This window comes from Lissotriton helveticus, chromosome 11 (assembly GCF_964261635.1).
Source record: "Lissotriton helveticus chromosome 11, aLisHel1.1, whole genome shotgun sequence".
Classification (NCBI taxonomy): domain Eukaryota; kingdom Metazoa; phylum Chordata; class Amphibia; order Caudata; family Salamandridae; genus Lissotriton; species Lissotriton helveticus.
In genome coordinates, this window is record NC_136072.1 from 1119948950 (window position 1) to 1119963232 (window position 14283).

A 14283-nucleotide genomic window follows, 5' to 3' on the forward strand; every position below is an offset into this window, starting at 1 on the left:
TATTGGTGGTGGTAATGGTGGTGTTTGTGGTGGTGGGATTGGTGATGATGATATTGGTGATGGTATTGGTGGTGTAGGTGGCAGTGGTATTGGTGGTGATGGTATTGTTAGTTGTGGTATTGGTGGTGGTGGTATTAGTGGTATTGGCGGTGGTGGTGGTGCTATTGGTAGTGGTATTAGGTGTGGTATTGGTGGTAGTATTGATGGTGGTTGTGTTGGTATTGGTGGCGGTGATGGTATTGGTGGTGCTATTGTGGTGTTATTGGTGGTGGTGGTATTGGTGGTGGCGGTGGTATTGGTGGTGGTATTGGTTGTGGTGGTATTGGTGGTGGGGGTGTTGGAATTGATGGTGGTATTGGTGGTGGTGGTGGTGGTATTGGAGGTGGTATTTGTGTTTTGGTATTGGTGGTGGTGGTAGTGGTGGTTTTGGTGGTGGTGTTGGTATTGGTGGTATTGGTATTGGTGGTGGTGGTATTAATATTAGTGGTGGTGGTATTGGTATTAGTGGTGGTGCTATTTGTAGACTGATGGTTTTGGCATTGTAATGGGTGGTATTGGTGGTGGTGGTGGTGGTATTGGTGGTGGCATTGGTGGTGGTATTGGTGGTGGTGGTGGTGGTGGTATCGGTGGTGGTGATGGTGTTATTGGTGGTGGTGGTATTGGTATTGGTGGTGGTGCTATTGGTAGTATTGGTGGTATTGTTGGTATTGATGGTGGTTATTGTATTGGTGGTGGTACTGGTGGTATTGGTGGTAGTGGTTGTATTGGCGGTCGTATTGATGATGGTGGTATTGGTGGTGGTGGTATTGGTATTGGTGGTGGTTCTATTGGTGGTGGTGATATTGGTGGTGGTATTGGTAGTGGTGGTCTTGGTGGTGGTTGTATTGGTGATGGTGGTATTTGTGGTGGTGGTAGTATTGGTGGTGGTGGTGGTATTGGTGGATGTATTGGTGGTGGTGGTGCTATTGGTGGTGATATTGGTGGTGGTGCTATTGGTGATATGGGTGGTGGGGGCATTGGTGGTATCGGTGGTGGTGGTATTGGTTGCAGTATTGGTACTGGTATTGGTGGTGGTGGTATTGGTGCTGGTATTGGTATTTGTGGTGGTGGCATTGGTGGTGGAGTTAGTGGTTTTGTTGGTATTGGTGGTGGTGGTTGTATTGGTAGTGGCGGTGGTATTTGTAGTGTGGTATTGGCAGTGGTGATGGTATTGGTGGTGGTAGTATTGGTGGTATTGGAGGTTGTGGTATTGGTGGTGGTGGTGGTATTGGTAGTGGTGCTATTGGTGGTGCAGTATTAGTGGTGGTATTGGTGGGGGTGTGGTGGTGTTATTGGTATTGGTGGTGGTGGTAGTATTGGTGATGTTATTGGTGGTGGTGGTATTTGTGGTGATGGTATTGGTGGTATTGGTGGTGGTGGTGGTATTGGTAGTGGTATTAGGTGTGGTATTGGTGGTAGTATTGATGGTGGTCGTGTTGGTATTGGTGGCGGTGATGGTATTGTGGTGTTATTGGTGGTGGTGGTATTGGTGGTGGCGGTGGTATTGGTGGTGGTATTGGTTGTGGTGGTATTGCTGGTGGTGGTGTTGGAATTGGTGGTGGTATTGGTGGTGGTGTTGGTGGAGGTGGTGGTATTGGAGGTGGTATTTGTGTTTTGGTATTGGTGGTGGTGTTGGTATTGGTGGTGGTGGTATTGGTAGTGGTGGTCGTATTGGTGGTGGTGATGGTGGTATTGATGGTATTGGTGGTGGTGGTATTGGTATTGGTATTAGTGGTGGTGGTATTGGTATTAGTGGTGGTGCTATTTGTAGTATTGATGGATTTGGCATTGTAATGGTTGGTATTGGTGGTGGTGGTAGTGATGGTATTGGTGGTGGTATTGGTATTGGTGATGATGGTATTGGTGGTGGTATTTGTGGTGGTGGTGGTATTTGTGGTGGTGGTGGTGGTGGTATTGGTGGTGGTAGTAGTTTTGGTGGTGGTGGTATTGGTGGTGATATTGGTGGTTGTGGTATTGGTGGTATTGGGGGTGGTGGTATTGGTGGTGGTGGTGGTGGTGTTATTGGTTGTTGTGGTATTGGTGGTGGGGTCAGTATTGGTGGTGGTGGTATTGGTGGTGGTATTGATTGTGGTGGTGTTAATGGTGGTGGTTGTATTGCTGGTGGTTGAGGTGGTGGTATTGATGGTGGTGGTGGTATTGGTGGTGGTGGTGGTAATGGTGGTGGTATTGGTGGTGGTGGTATTGGTGGTGGTGGAAGTGGTGGTGGTGGTATTGGTGGTGGTGGTGGTGGTGGTATTGGTGGTGGTGGTATTGGTGGTGGGGGTGGTGGTATTGGTAGTGGTGGTGGTGTTGTTGTTGTCAATAAAACTGACTTTTGAAAACAACCCGTCAGGTGGCTTTAGTATTGATGACATGTAACTCATATGTGCTGCTGTCAGCTTCAGCCCATTAGCACAGGATAATGTGCTACCTGGACTTCACATGACTTAGATCACTAATCATTTCTAAATCTATTTTCTTGTGGAGGTTTGAAACAGAAACAATATATGCCTGGTTAAAGTGATTAAAAGCAGGAGCCTGTGTTACGGGGGCACCCTTGCTGCTTAAAAAAACACAAATGGTTTCAACTGAAGCAGTGCATGCCCGGCCTGCATTTAGAGAAGCTCAATAAAGTAAATAGTTCTTACAGACTAAATATGGGGGCATTTGTGCACACAAGAAATATAAGTGCGCTGCCAAAGACAGAACACACAAATATATTTTGTTGACGTAATGGAAATTTCTGCTGGAGGTTAAGGTACATGCAGCACACTCTGTTTTCTAATCAAACGTAATTGGCAAGAATGATAGCTTTCTCCTAAAAAAGTAGGAACTGCCCATCGAATGTCGAGACCGGTGGTAACTATTCGAGCTAAGAGCCCTGTGAGAAAAAGCATCACAAGTTGTTAGTTTAAGCATACTACGACAACCCAGCACACTCTTATCGTATCTCATAGAGCGGAGTTTATTCATTTATGTATGTTCAAATAAAAACTATTACACCCTTTTATTTATTAAATAAAAAAGATTACATCTCTGTTGGTGTTTTTTTTATATTCGCAATAGAAATTACATTGACAATTCTTCTCTAAAACAGATTTCAGCACCACAATGAAGCTGATCAACAACAAAAATGTTGTCAACGTCTAAGGACCCCCAAGGTGATATAAATCACTTGTGGCAGAAAATGAAAATGTCTGCGTTCTGAGTGTGAGGGTGGGGTGAAAGTGTGAGGAGTGGGTTGGGCCCGGGCTGTCACATGTGAATTTTGATTTTGACATACCAAGGGCATTAAAAAGTAAATCCTGAAATGCGAATGGGGGAACAAGTCTACCTGCAACGGAAGTGGAGGCTCCTTTGCTCAGAGACGGGCTGTGCTGTGTGAAGGGCGCACCCACCGGCTCCCAGAACAGCTCTCATTCCGGGGAGGTTTTTGTTTCCACACCTCAGATTCCTGCCTAAAGCTCGGTGTGAAGCTTTGCCTTTTGGGAAGCTGTGATGCTTGGTCCTCCCTGCACACCCTTCCTACGCTTGAAATGATGTAGCGCCCCACAAATGACACCATGTCGCAGTGTTGCTGCTTTCTCAGCACTCTGAGGAACGAAGAGAAGGATCACCTTGTTCGGAGCCTTCTGCTTCACGTTCCTTTCCTTTCTGCTCCAAAGACAATTAAACAAATAAATATTTGCAATGCCATAGGTCTCGGATTTTAAATGCGAGACAAATGGCATTACAAACAAATGGCCGCCATTGTCCATGCTTTGAAAGTGAAAGTGAGCATGGCGCAATTAATGTACGTGAAGCATATCATCGTGCCTAATGTAGGAGGAGCTCAATAAAGAAAAATAATACATGTTCTGTGTAACAACCAAGCAAAGGGGCCAGTAGCTATGGGGGGGATACAAATGACTACAGAGCCATACTAAGGAGGCACTAACATACATATTAAGGAATCAAAAGCCAGCATTTATGAAGGACAAATACACAAGCCAATGAAAAATATGGGCAGAGCTTCTCCTCCATGCTCTACCTACAACAGATTATAAGAGCTGCGCTTGCACGCTGACTCATGCTCGACCTAAAAAGGGGGAATGAAAGGCCAGTCCCAAATCTTCAGACCATATCAAAACAAGGGGGTAAGAAAGAAGAAAGAAAAGAAAAACCTTTCTGGCGAACCGAAAAGGTATTAAAAACCGCCCTCACCCACTAAAGAGTGGCATGCTTCATAATAGGGCAGCTAATACATCCTGACGCAAACCAACATTCAGAGCTCGAGCACATATGTTTCTGAAAGAAAAATTATCTCATAAGAGGGATCCTTAAAGCAGAAAGAAAGATAATCAAAACTGTCTAAGTGGGTACCCTCATATATTGTAGTGTGGGTCCCACTTTGGTTCTAAAAGTGTATAAGGGAGAGACATCTCTGTTACCCTATCTGCTGTACCGACATGCCTTTGTATAGTGCCTAACAGGGTTGATGGCCTTCCAAAGGATAAAGATCCCTTCTAATATTTTTGGAAGTTCCCTCCTAGTTGTTTTTTTTTTCAAAGTTTTTATATAGCGCAAACTTGACCCGAAATCAGGTATCAGAGCGCTTTACATGAGTGCCAATTACGTTACACGAAGATACATTCATTTTTGTTAGGCACGGAGAGATTAGGTGATTTGCCTAGAATCAGAGGATTTTGAGCATTGTTGCTTAGACTCGAACCTGGTTCCCCAGATTTGAAGTCGACCCCTTAACCGTTAGGCTACATACTCTCACCCAGTTAGTCACTATGTTGTAGCGAAAGGGAAATGGCAATACTTGCATCTAGTAGACACACCTCAAGGGCATACTCAAGTTTCATCAATTGTTGTTCAAAGCCGGGGACAGAGTGGGAACATCCCCCTGTAGTCACACTTTTGTCAAGGTGCTGCATTGCTGTCTTGGCCACTCCTGTTCCTCAATGAATTCGTATTGGTATCCCTGCTTTTGTCAGCAGGCAGTTTCTATTTTATATCCAACTCCCATTATGTGGCACCTTATTACAGAGCCCTGGGTTCAAAATCTATATATTCCCCATCCCTTTCATCCACGACTCCTCCCAGATTAAACATGGTTTATTGATCAAGGCATTGCTGGGTCATCCTTTCATAAGTAGTTACACAATTTAGGAATGTGCAACATTTCTGTAATTGAATGTTGTGTAGGTTCATAAAATTTGGGGAAAATAATGCAAATTTATGCATAGATATTTGAGATGCAAACACATAATTTTGTGCTTTATTTTAGCATGAAATGAGTCCTCGTGTCAACTTTTGACGTGGACACCATTCACTGTAAAAATAAAAATAGCACAAAAAGTGTAATTGCCACAAACATCAGCAACTAGTGTTCTGATTGTTCGAGTTAGTAATGCACTATAATTTTGCTGTGATTGGCAGTGTAACTATGCAAACGTGGCATAGTTGTTCATTTAGACTTTTTTGGCTTAACAAGCATAACACACAATACCTGAGATCATGCAAAGTATATGTGGCCTTTTGCTGCTACCCATAGATGATTAAACATGTAAAAATTCACCTGCTCCAATTTGACAAAGTTTAGTTTTCAAAACATGGTAAACTTGACTGACACCAATGTGCGATGCTGCGATGACTAATTTGGGCCACTGTTTGCAGGTGGGACACACTGCGCTAAAAAACCTTATGAGTCTTATGTGGGATCGATGACCCGCCCCCGGCTCCCATTGGATAGCTCCATAAATGGAGGCTAGCCATTGGGAGCCGGATCTGTCCGTCAAGGCCGGACCAGATTCGTGGGCGTTCCCGCGATTTCTTCCCTCTCCGATCGTCATCGCGGCGGTGGGTGGAGTTTCGTTTTTTTTTCCAATGTGTTTGTTTTCGTCATTTCGGCGAAGATGCCCGACCTTGCAGCGGCTGTGCCAGGGAGCAGGCCACCCTCTGTGGTTTTCTTGAGCAAATAAAACTAGTCGCACAAAGGAACAGTAACAATAATGAATTAATTACTAACTTTGGATTTTAGAGCAGTGTGCTGCCCAGCTTAAAGCGCTTCAACGCCTCACTGAAAGTAGTAAGCGCTATATAATTGCAATTACAAAACGTTCGTGAAAGTTCCCTGATTTCGCCTATTGTGTTCTTCGAAGGAGTTCCATTTTCCCGGTGTCCGTCAGACCAGCCCCCCTCCCCCGCGCCCTGTATCTGTTGCATATGCGCCATGTTAGATCTGCCGCCTCTCGCATACCCCTGCACTCTCTTCTCCACGCCTCATTTCCAGTCTCGGCGCCAAGCAACATGTTATTCCTTCGCTCTCTGCTTCGAGCATCCTCTGGTTAATTTCCTTGTCAAAACTTCCTGCAGACTGCGAGTTTCAGCGCTTTTCCTGCCCCCTCCCCGCCCCCCGCGGGATCACATCACACACAAACACTGAGTACAGGCCAGCTCGCGCTGCCAGTACTGCCCCACCCTCAGAAGACGAGACTGAGCTCTCTCCCTGCTGCGCAGCCGAAGACCCGGCTTCAGACCTCCTATACCTCACAGCCGCCGCCCTGTGCCAGCGCCCAGGCCGCCCTGTGCCAGCGCCCAGGCTGCGCCAGAAGTGGTATCGAGCAGCACCGCGTCGTAGGACCCAGAGAGGAACTGCCCAAGAGGGGACCAGGGATGGAGAAAAAGGGGTGTGAGTGATTGCGGAGTACAGCCGCCTGACACACTGTTGAAGTGAAGCCTCTTCCACTGAGCCCCTCGCCCTCCAGAGGAGTCCTGCCCGACCTCAGAAGCATCGTCGGAGCCCTGTGGAGCGCCAAGTAAGTTCCACTCTCAGAAATGAGTGCAAGTTTCGGGGAGGGAGTTATCGCACAGTTGTTCAGGACAAAATCGCTTCTGCTAGCAGTTAAGCCAGCTCAGTGGGTCAATGCGCTTGCCCTTCAAATCTGCGTGTGAACTGCAGGTCATGGGTTCTACCTTGAGAATGTCGGTGGACCGTCTAGCTGTCGTAGCTGAGCCCACGAGAAGGGAGCGCGACAGTGGCAGACACCCTTTTACAAGCTCGTAGTTGGATTCTAGACTAAAGCGAAGTCCCAAAAAATGGTCCGCTCTCCCGAGGTCCCAATACATCACTCGGCATTGCCATTCAGTAACATTTTACTGCAATGAGATGACATTTCACTTAGAGGTTGTACAGAACACTGGCTTTGGGGTGGTACGGACAAATGTTTACTCCGTCTCCAGGAAGTGACACAGTGAGCGGCTGCTGCCAGACACTCATCGCCAGGAAGTAAAGCAATGACAATGTCGGAAGAAGAGCGGCTGCTGGCTGCCATGGCTGAAGTGGAAGATCTGAATATGAAGCAGCTAAGCGCAGCTTTCGACCATGTGCGGGTACGATACCCGCACTGCATAGTGTGTATGCCCATCCCACTGTTGACGTGAGCACATAAGGCGGAGGACGCATGGGAGGGTCTGGTATTGGAGGGGGTCGGGTATTTAATGTTGTGCAGTTATTGGTCATTTAACAAGCAAGGGTGTGAGGTCATCTTTAATGCGGTCTTCAGAGTGGTCTGGTTACAAGGCAGGGAGTACCGAGTGGTGGCATGCACACCTTAAGTCACTTTAATGTAGAAGAAAGTTATTCAGATGCTCTTGGGGAGGGACATACTGCACTAGAGACGTAGGACCCTAAAACAGGGGATGTTTTCTACGTACAGTGTTGAACACTGAGGAATCGGAGGTGACTCGCTGCACCTAACCTGCCGGATTCAGACTTTCATGCCGAAAGCGATGACAGTCAGTGTAATTAGGGACTGCCGCAGAAGGAGCGGAGCTTTGTATCACTAGGGGTTTGCACTCGATGCATTTCTCTGCCCCGTCTGCATCCTCTGTCCCGGATTACGGCCGAGTCCGTAAACCACGGGCCATGTAAAGGCTTCTCCATAACTAAGGATGGAACATGCGTATCTAAAATTTGCAAGACTGAGATTGTTGAGTACCAGACGGGCCTCGGAACTACTTCTGGCCTCATTTTAGCTGAGGATTTGGAGTGTTTTCTCATTACACTTGTTGCAAGTTCAAGATTCTTGTGTGCTCCTTCTTTCACTATGTCCTCTAGAGGCCTATAAGCTAAAGGTCAAAGCGCCTCACATCCCACCTTTGAAGTCTCAGGAGGGCCTGGATTGTTAAATGCACTAAGATCTAGGATTTGTGTTTGTAAATACACACTGACCACAGAGACTATCGTGAAGAGTGATTGTATAGGAATTTTATGCACAACCTCTCACACAGTTGCCAAACCTAAGGACTTTGATTTACATGCGTTAAGTAAAAGATACAAACAGGAAAACAATTGAAATGTACTAGATGTAGTCACACAAAGAAGAGACTGTTGATTCTCGTTATATTTCTATATACATATGGAAGGGATATGAATAGATGTACTGCAAGAGTCACATAGGAATGTTAGAGTAGAAAGGTCTACTCATATACTAGTGAATACAGTCATCTCTATATACAGAAAAAATGAGTTATATTTAGAGGGGTCGGAGTGGGACGCAGTGGGTGGATGGATGCATGATGGATGGATGTATGGGTGGATGCATGGATGGGTTGTTGGTTGGATGGGTTGGTGGATTGCATAAATTGTTGAGGGATTGGCTGTATATATGCATCTATCCATCCACCCATCCATGCATCTATCCATACACCCATCCATGCATGCACCCATCCATGCATCCACCAACTCATCCATGCAAGCATTACAACAACAGCCCGCAGCTCTCCTTAGTCTCTCCTCGCCCCCTTCCCTGAGCCAGCAGCTCTCCTTCGTCTCTCCTCGCCCCCCCTTCCCTGAGCCCGCAGCTCTCCTTCGTCTCTCCTCGCCCCCCCTTCCCTGAGCCCGCAGCTCTCCTTAGTCTCTCCTCGCCCCCCCTTCCCTGTGCCCTGCTATTGTAAATGACAATGCCATTTTTTTATGTTAAAAACATAAATAAAAATAATGTCAAGCGCAATGCCAATAGCTCTAACTTTAACAAAGGCAAAACCATTGCATTGTAAATGCTTGTCTTATCAGACTTTGACCTAGTTTTTGAGCAAAACGTTGGGCTCTGGAATCTATTATTTTACAAATTAAGCACTGCCACCGTGTGCATGGCAGCAGCAGGCATTATTAGTTTGGTAGGAGTCATCTATCATTTTGTGCCTTGTATCCTACTGGATTCTTCACACTGAAATAAAAAATTGTGGATGCTTCAGAAGCCCAGGTTATGATCCGTTGCTGAGAATCAAGCATCTGCAATCAACATGAAGCAAACAGTGGATCTTTGGGCTACTTACAACAGGTGGCTTTCTCATCTTATCTCTTAGCTTCTTTGAGCTCAGGCCTGTCCTCTTTTCACTTTCCTCTCAGAACCTATGAATTTCCCTTCATCCTTCTGCTCTATCTCTGCACTTCACAGGTGAGCCAGGATGGTTGTGAATGTCCATGACAAGAAGAAGATGCCACACAATCCATGCAAGTGTTTCAACCGGCTTGTGCATCTGCATTCCCTCTATTAATCACTTGCATCCATTCTAGCCCTGGCCACAATTACTCAAAATGCCCCAAAAATCATCAAAGTTGAAAGCAATGCTTGTTTGGTATTTTGCACTTTTGTTACCTTAGAGTGAAATAAATTCAGGCCTCCATTTTGATAGTAGGAATTCATATTTTTACAAAAAACAGGCATTTGATATGAACAACAGCCGCTCGTATTCTGTTCGTTCACATTGATCCTGTGCTGCTGCGGATTTGCACCTGACCAAAATCTCATTTACAAAACGTGGCATAATGGCATAATTTCCAAAATGTTGTTTATCAAGTGTAACGGAAAATGTTTGAAAATATATGAGATAGGAGACAGGAAACAGGAGAGGACCCCCTTTATGCTGCTTGTACCCAATGCATAACCCCAGAATCAATGCTCAAGGCATCATTCCATTATCTCCTTGTCTCTTCCTCCTCCCACTCCTTACTATTAAGGTTAGGATTGGCCTGTTAAAGTCCGGCCCCAAGATTCTCTTTATCTCAGATCATCAAATCACCTCACATATAACTGTGTTGTCACCCCTCACACTTTCTCTTTTATTTTCAGCCCCTTCTCTTGTGGGATCTCTTCCTCGCCTCCTTTCTCCTGGGAGTTGTTACTGTGCTTAGAAGGTATGATTTACTTTTCTCTTCCTTGTACTGACGGTGCTGGTCCAGTTTGCTATGGTGGGGAGTGGTGAAGCGGCCACTCAATCTTCTGTGTGCAGGTCCCATGTCTGAGCCATAGCAGTGCAGGGCGTGACCATCAATGCTCTGAAGCAGTGCAGGGTCCTGTTTGATCTGAGTGGTGCACTGGTATATTTGGATAAATTCAGGGGTGTGTCTATACTTCATAGGAGTACGCTTAGGCTAACGGATGCCATTACAAAGGCACAGTAAGTCTGTCATTTGATCTCTACCTTTTCTGTCATTGACTCTCTTCCTAATTTCCCAAAGCAATCTGGAACATCTTCAAAGGTGATTACGTCCTCCATCTTTGGAAAGGGGATGTTTTTTTACTTTTCAGATCCAATGACTCTTACTACACTGATAGAATCACTGATAAAGACCAGCCTTAAGGCTTAAGTTGAGGATGGGACACACTCTGAGGCTTTCACCCTAACTGGTCAGTTCATAGGCAGAGATGACATTTCTTTCAGGACCAATCAGCACACTTCACATTTGGGGTTTACAATCTCCAGGCAGACTGTTGGAGTGCGGTGTATCCTTCATCACAGGAGTTTGCTCCTAGCCACTCTGTATAGCAGGAGATTAACTCCAAGACCCTGCAGAAAAATATGTTTATGGATTAACATATTGATCTCCACCTCAATTATTACAAGATTCTAGGACACCCGTAGCAATTGGATCAAATTCTCTATCGAACCCTGGCCCAGAAATCTGTTATATGCCTTCGACCAATCCATCTAATTTCCAGAGTATTACCAAAGATTGAAAGGGACTGGCTGTGATCCTAGTTCTCCTCTTTTGGCCAAGATGAGAGTGGTTTACTCTTCTCTGTCTCTTGGTAGAAACAACATTTGGGATCCTGCCCCGGGTACCTCTGCTCTTCTTAAGCCACTTCTTTCATTACCCAGCTACCTTCAGCTGAGCCCTTCAGTACAGAGGTTGGCACAAGTCAGAGGGCTTTTAACCCCTTGGCATTCTTCCTGTTACTCTTTCAATGCAAAGTTCCGGAGGAGACACCACAAAGAAATCCTATAGCTGTTATTTGGTACTTTTTATCACATTCTGTCAGAGTGATCAGTGTTCACTGATCTATTGCTTCCCTGAAAGTAGTGTACAGTTTTTACAGGAGCCTTTACCATAAGATTGCAGTGGGTGGTTGTTGGAGCCTTCAGGTCTCCTTGGTGTACTATGTCTGATATTAAATCCCATATGTTTAGAATATTTAAAGGGGTTGATTTCTGAAGCCCATGGGTTACCCTTCATGAGACCTTCCCTTGGTTTTGAGAGTGCTCACGCCACTAAATGATCAGAAGTTGTCTCGCCAGTAGTCAATAACACATCAAGGAAAACAGGAGATGGGGTTCCTTTCTCTCTAATCACTGATATTTAATAATCTTTGAGAACAGGGTTTTCGGTGGTTAGGCCCGAGTTTTTTACTTAAGATTAATAGAAACTTTCACAGAAATTTTGATTCTAGTTTTGTGTTATGATCCTTTTCAAAGACTTAGGGCCTAATTACGACTTTGGCGGAGCGGGAGCGGGCTGCCACGCCACCGTTCCGCTCCCACGCCTGAACCATCAGCATATTCCTACCCAGGCTTCTGTGTCACCACCGAGGGATCGTGGATCCCCGGCGGTTGCGGTTGTCCCATGGTGGTCTGGCGCCAAACTTTTAATACAGCGGTTGAACCACTGGTGCGGCGGTAGCTGCACCGCCATCGCTCTGCCACCGTGAGTTTGGCCGGAAACTCATAATCAGGCTCTTAGACACTAAGCTGCATCTATTTGTTGTGGTAAGAGCATTGAATAGTTCTATGCACTGGTCTTCAAAATAGAGGAATTTTGGACTGATTTACTAATTTTTCACACTACATTGTACAACTTTCAAATTGTTGCACTGTTTTGCACAAGAGAAAAGCATTTTACACTGCTATCTACAAACAGGCTCCGTGTGGGTCACCACATCACATCATGGAGCAGCGGAGAGTGTGCCCTTTGGAGCATTGGATTTTAGAGGTGGAATACCCCTCCCGGATAAATTACTTACTGTGTGTGGACAAACTCAGAAGGATCCTACACATTGGATGTTTACTGTGCACTGCAGCTTAAATGCAACGAGTGATTGTTTTTAAACAAAACAGCGCACATTTTCTTTTGTTTTCTCCTTTTTCGAATAGATTTTATTTCTTGTATAGAAACTCCAGTCTCGCTATTTTAGCAGATTTGGCTTTGCATCAAATCCTAGGGGTGTTTGCAATGCTCCACCACTATAATTCCTGCTTGATGCACAGTGATGCAAAGAGGTGAAAAATTGTTTTTGCCTTTTGAAAAGCTTTCTTTTCCAACATGAAACACATTTTGCACTGGGTTGTGAATGGAATGCACCGCTCTGGATTCTTTTGCCTCATTTTGTGCCACACTGGTGCAAAGCTTTACTAAATTTGGACTTTCGTTAGTTAATTATGATAATGCAAAAAGGTGGTGTACATCTTTCAAAACAATCTTGAGTCACTGCTTAAATCTGTGATCTCCTTAGCCTACAAGACCTCAAATAAACATTTTCCAATATCAGTTCAAGCATGTTCTACCAGGGGAATGGCTACTCCCTGGACAGAATGGTGTGGTGATGTGTTGACCTTTGTAGAGCAACAATTTGGCCTACTCATTTACATTTACTCTCACTACAGATTAGATGTAGTTCAGCAAGTGCATTACTATTTTGTTCATGGATTCTTCCAAAAGTTGTTGTCTCAATAGACCTTGCTATGCCCTGATTGTGATTTGACATAATTCTTCGTTTAGGAAGTGTTCATAATAAAGTGAAGGCTTGTCATTGCTTTTTTGTTGCATCATTAAAAGTTTTAAACTAATCAACTGGTGTTGACCACTTAAATACAAATACGAGACATTTCTACCAGTATTTTATCGTCATTGTGTATGCCAAGGACTATGTACTAATTTACTGGGGTGGGTTTCACGACCCACACACACATGGGGGTTAAAGGGTATTTCCCCCAACCTGGCAGCACCGTGCTTACTCTCCTCATTACATACATCACGCGTATCAGCTTGAGTGCCAAGCTTCCTGTTTTACTAAAAACCCTACATTGAAATAAGGGTTATGATTGGATGGCTGAAGGGATCATGAAGATAAAAAGAGGCTTGGGAAGAAGTTCTGATGTTAGAAGTTGGAGACTAAACTCAACAGCAAATACTGGGGTGAGGAAGGAAGTGGGAGTAAGGAAGATTAACAGTAGGTAATTCAAACATTCTTTTCCTCTCTGTGCACAGTGTTGGGGACCTTTTGCAACTATGTTTTTTACACTGTTTCTTATCTGTTAACAATAACGCATTTCCAGTAAGCGTCTACTCTACCTGCCAAGAACATGTAAAAAACTGCACATGCTGGTGCTCTTTCCCACACATTTTGTCCGCTTTACAATGGTCCCTTTAAGTTTTTCTATTCCCTAGTGAATCCCCAAGCTGGGATCCACTACAGAGAGGTACGAGTATATGTTATAACATACATTTTTACTCATGAAAATCATATTTTCTTTTCCACTGAATGTTTAATAATGGTAATGTAGGGAGGAGGAGACAGAAAAACATAAAAATACATGAAAACTGCATCAAATGCATATTTTGGGACAACAAATAAGACACCGTCCGATTCAGTTACTGAAAAAACTCCATGTCCTGCACAACGCCCCTACTTGACTCACTGGAAGGACTACAATGGATTAAATACCATCTACTGCTGGTTGAAGCGACAATGCTTTCAGAGAAATACAAGGGTAACTGCACACGAGGCAACTGTGCGTAACCACAGGCACAGCTGAGAGCGTTGGAGCGTCACTGAGCGTCACTGAGCCGGATCCATTTTAGGGTCCAGCTGAGCAAAACGTGATGGGGCATCAGTGGTGGAGAAGGGTGGTGACTTATTTTCATTTTTGTAAAGTCTCACCTGGTTCCTCTCAGACTTTCTTAGATTAAGGCAT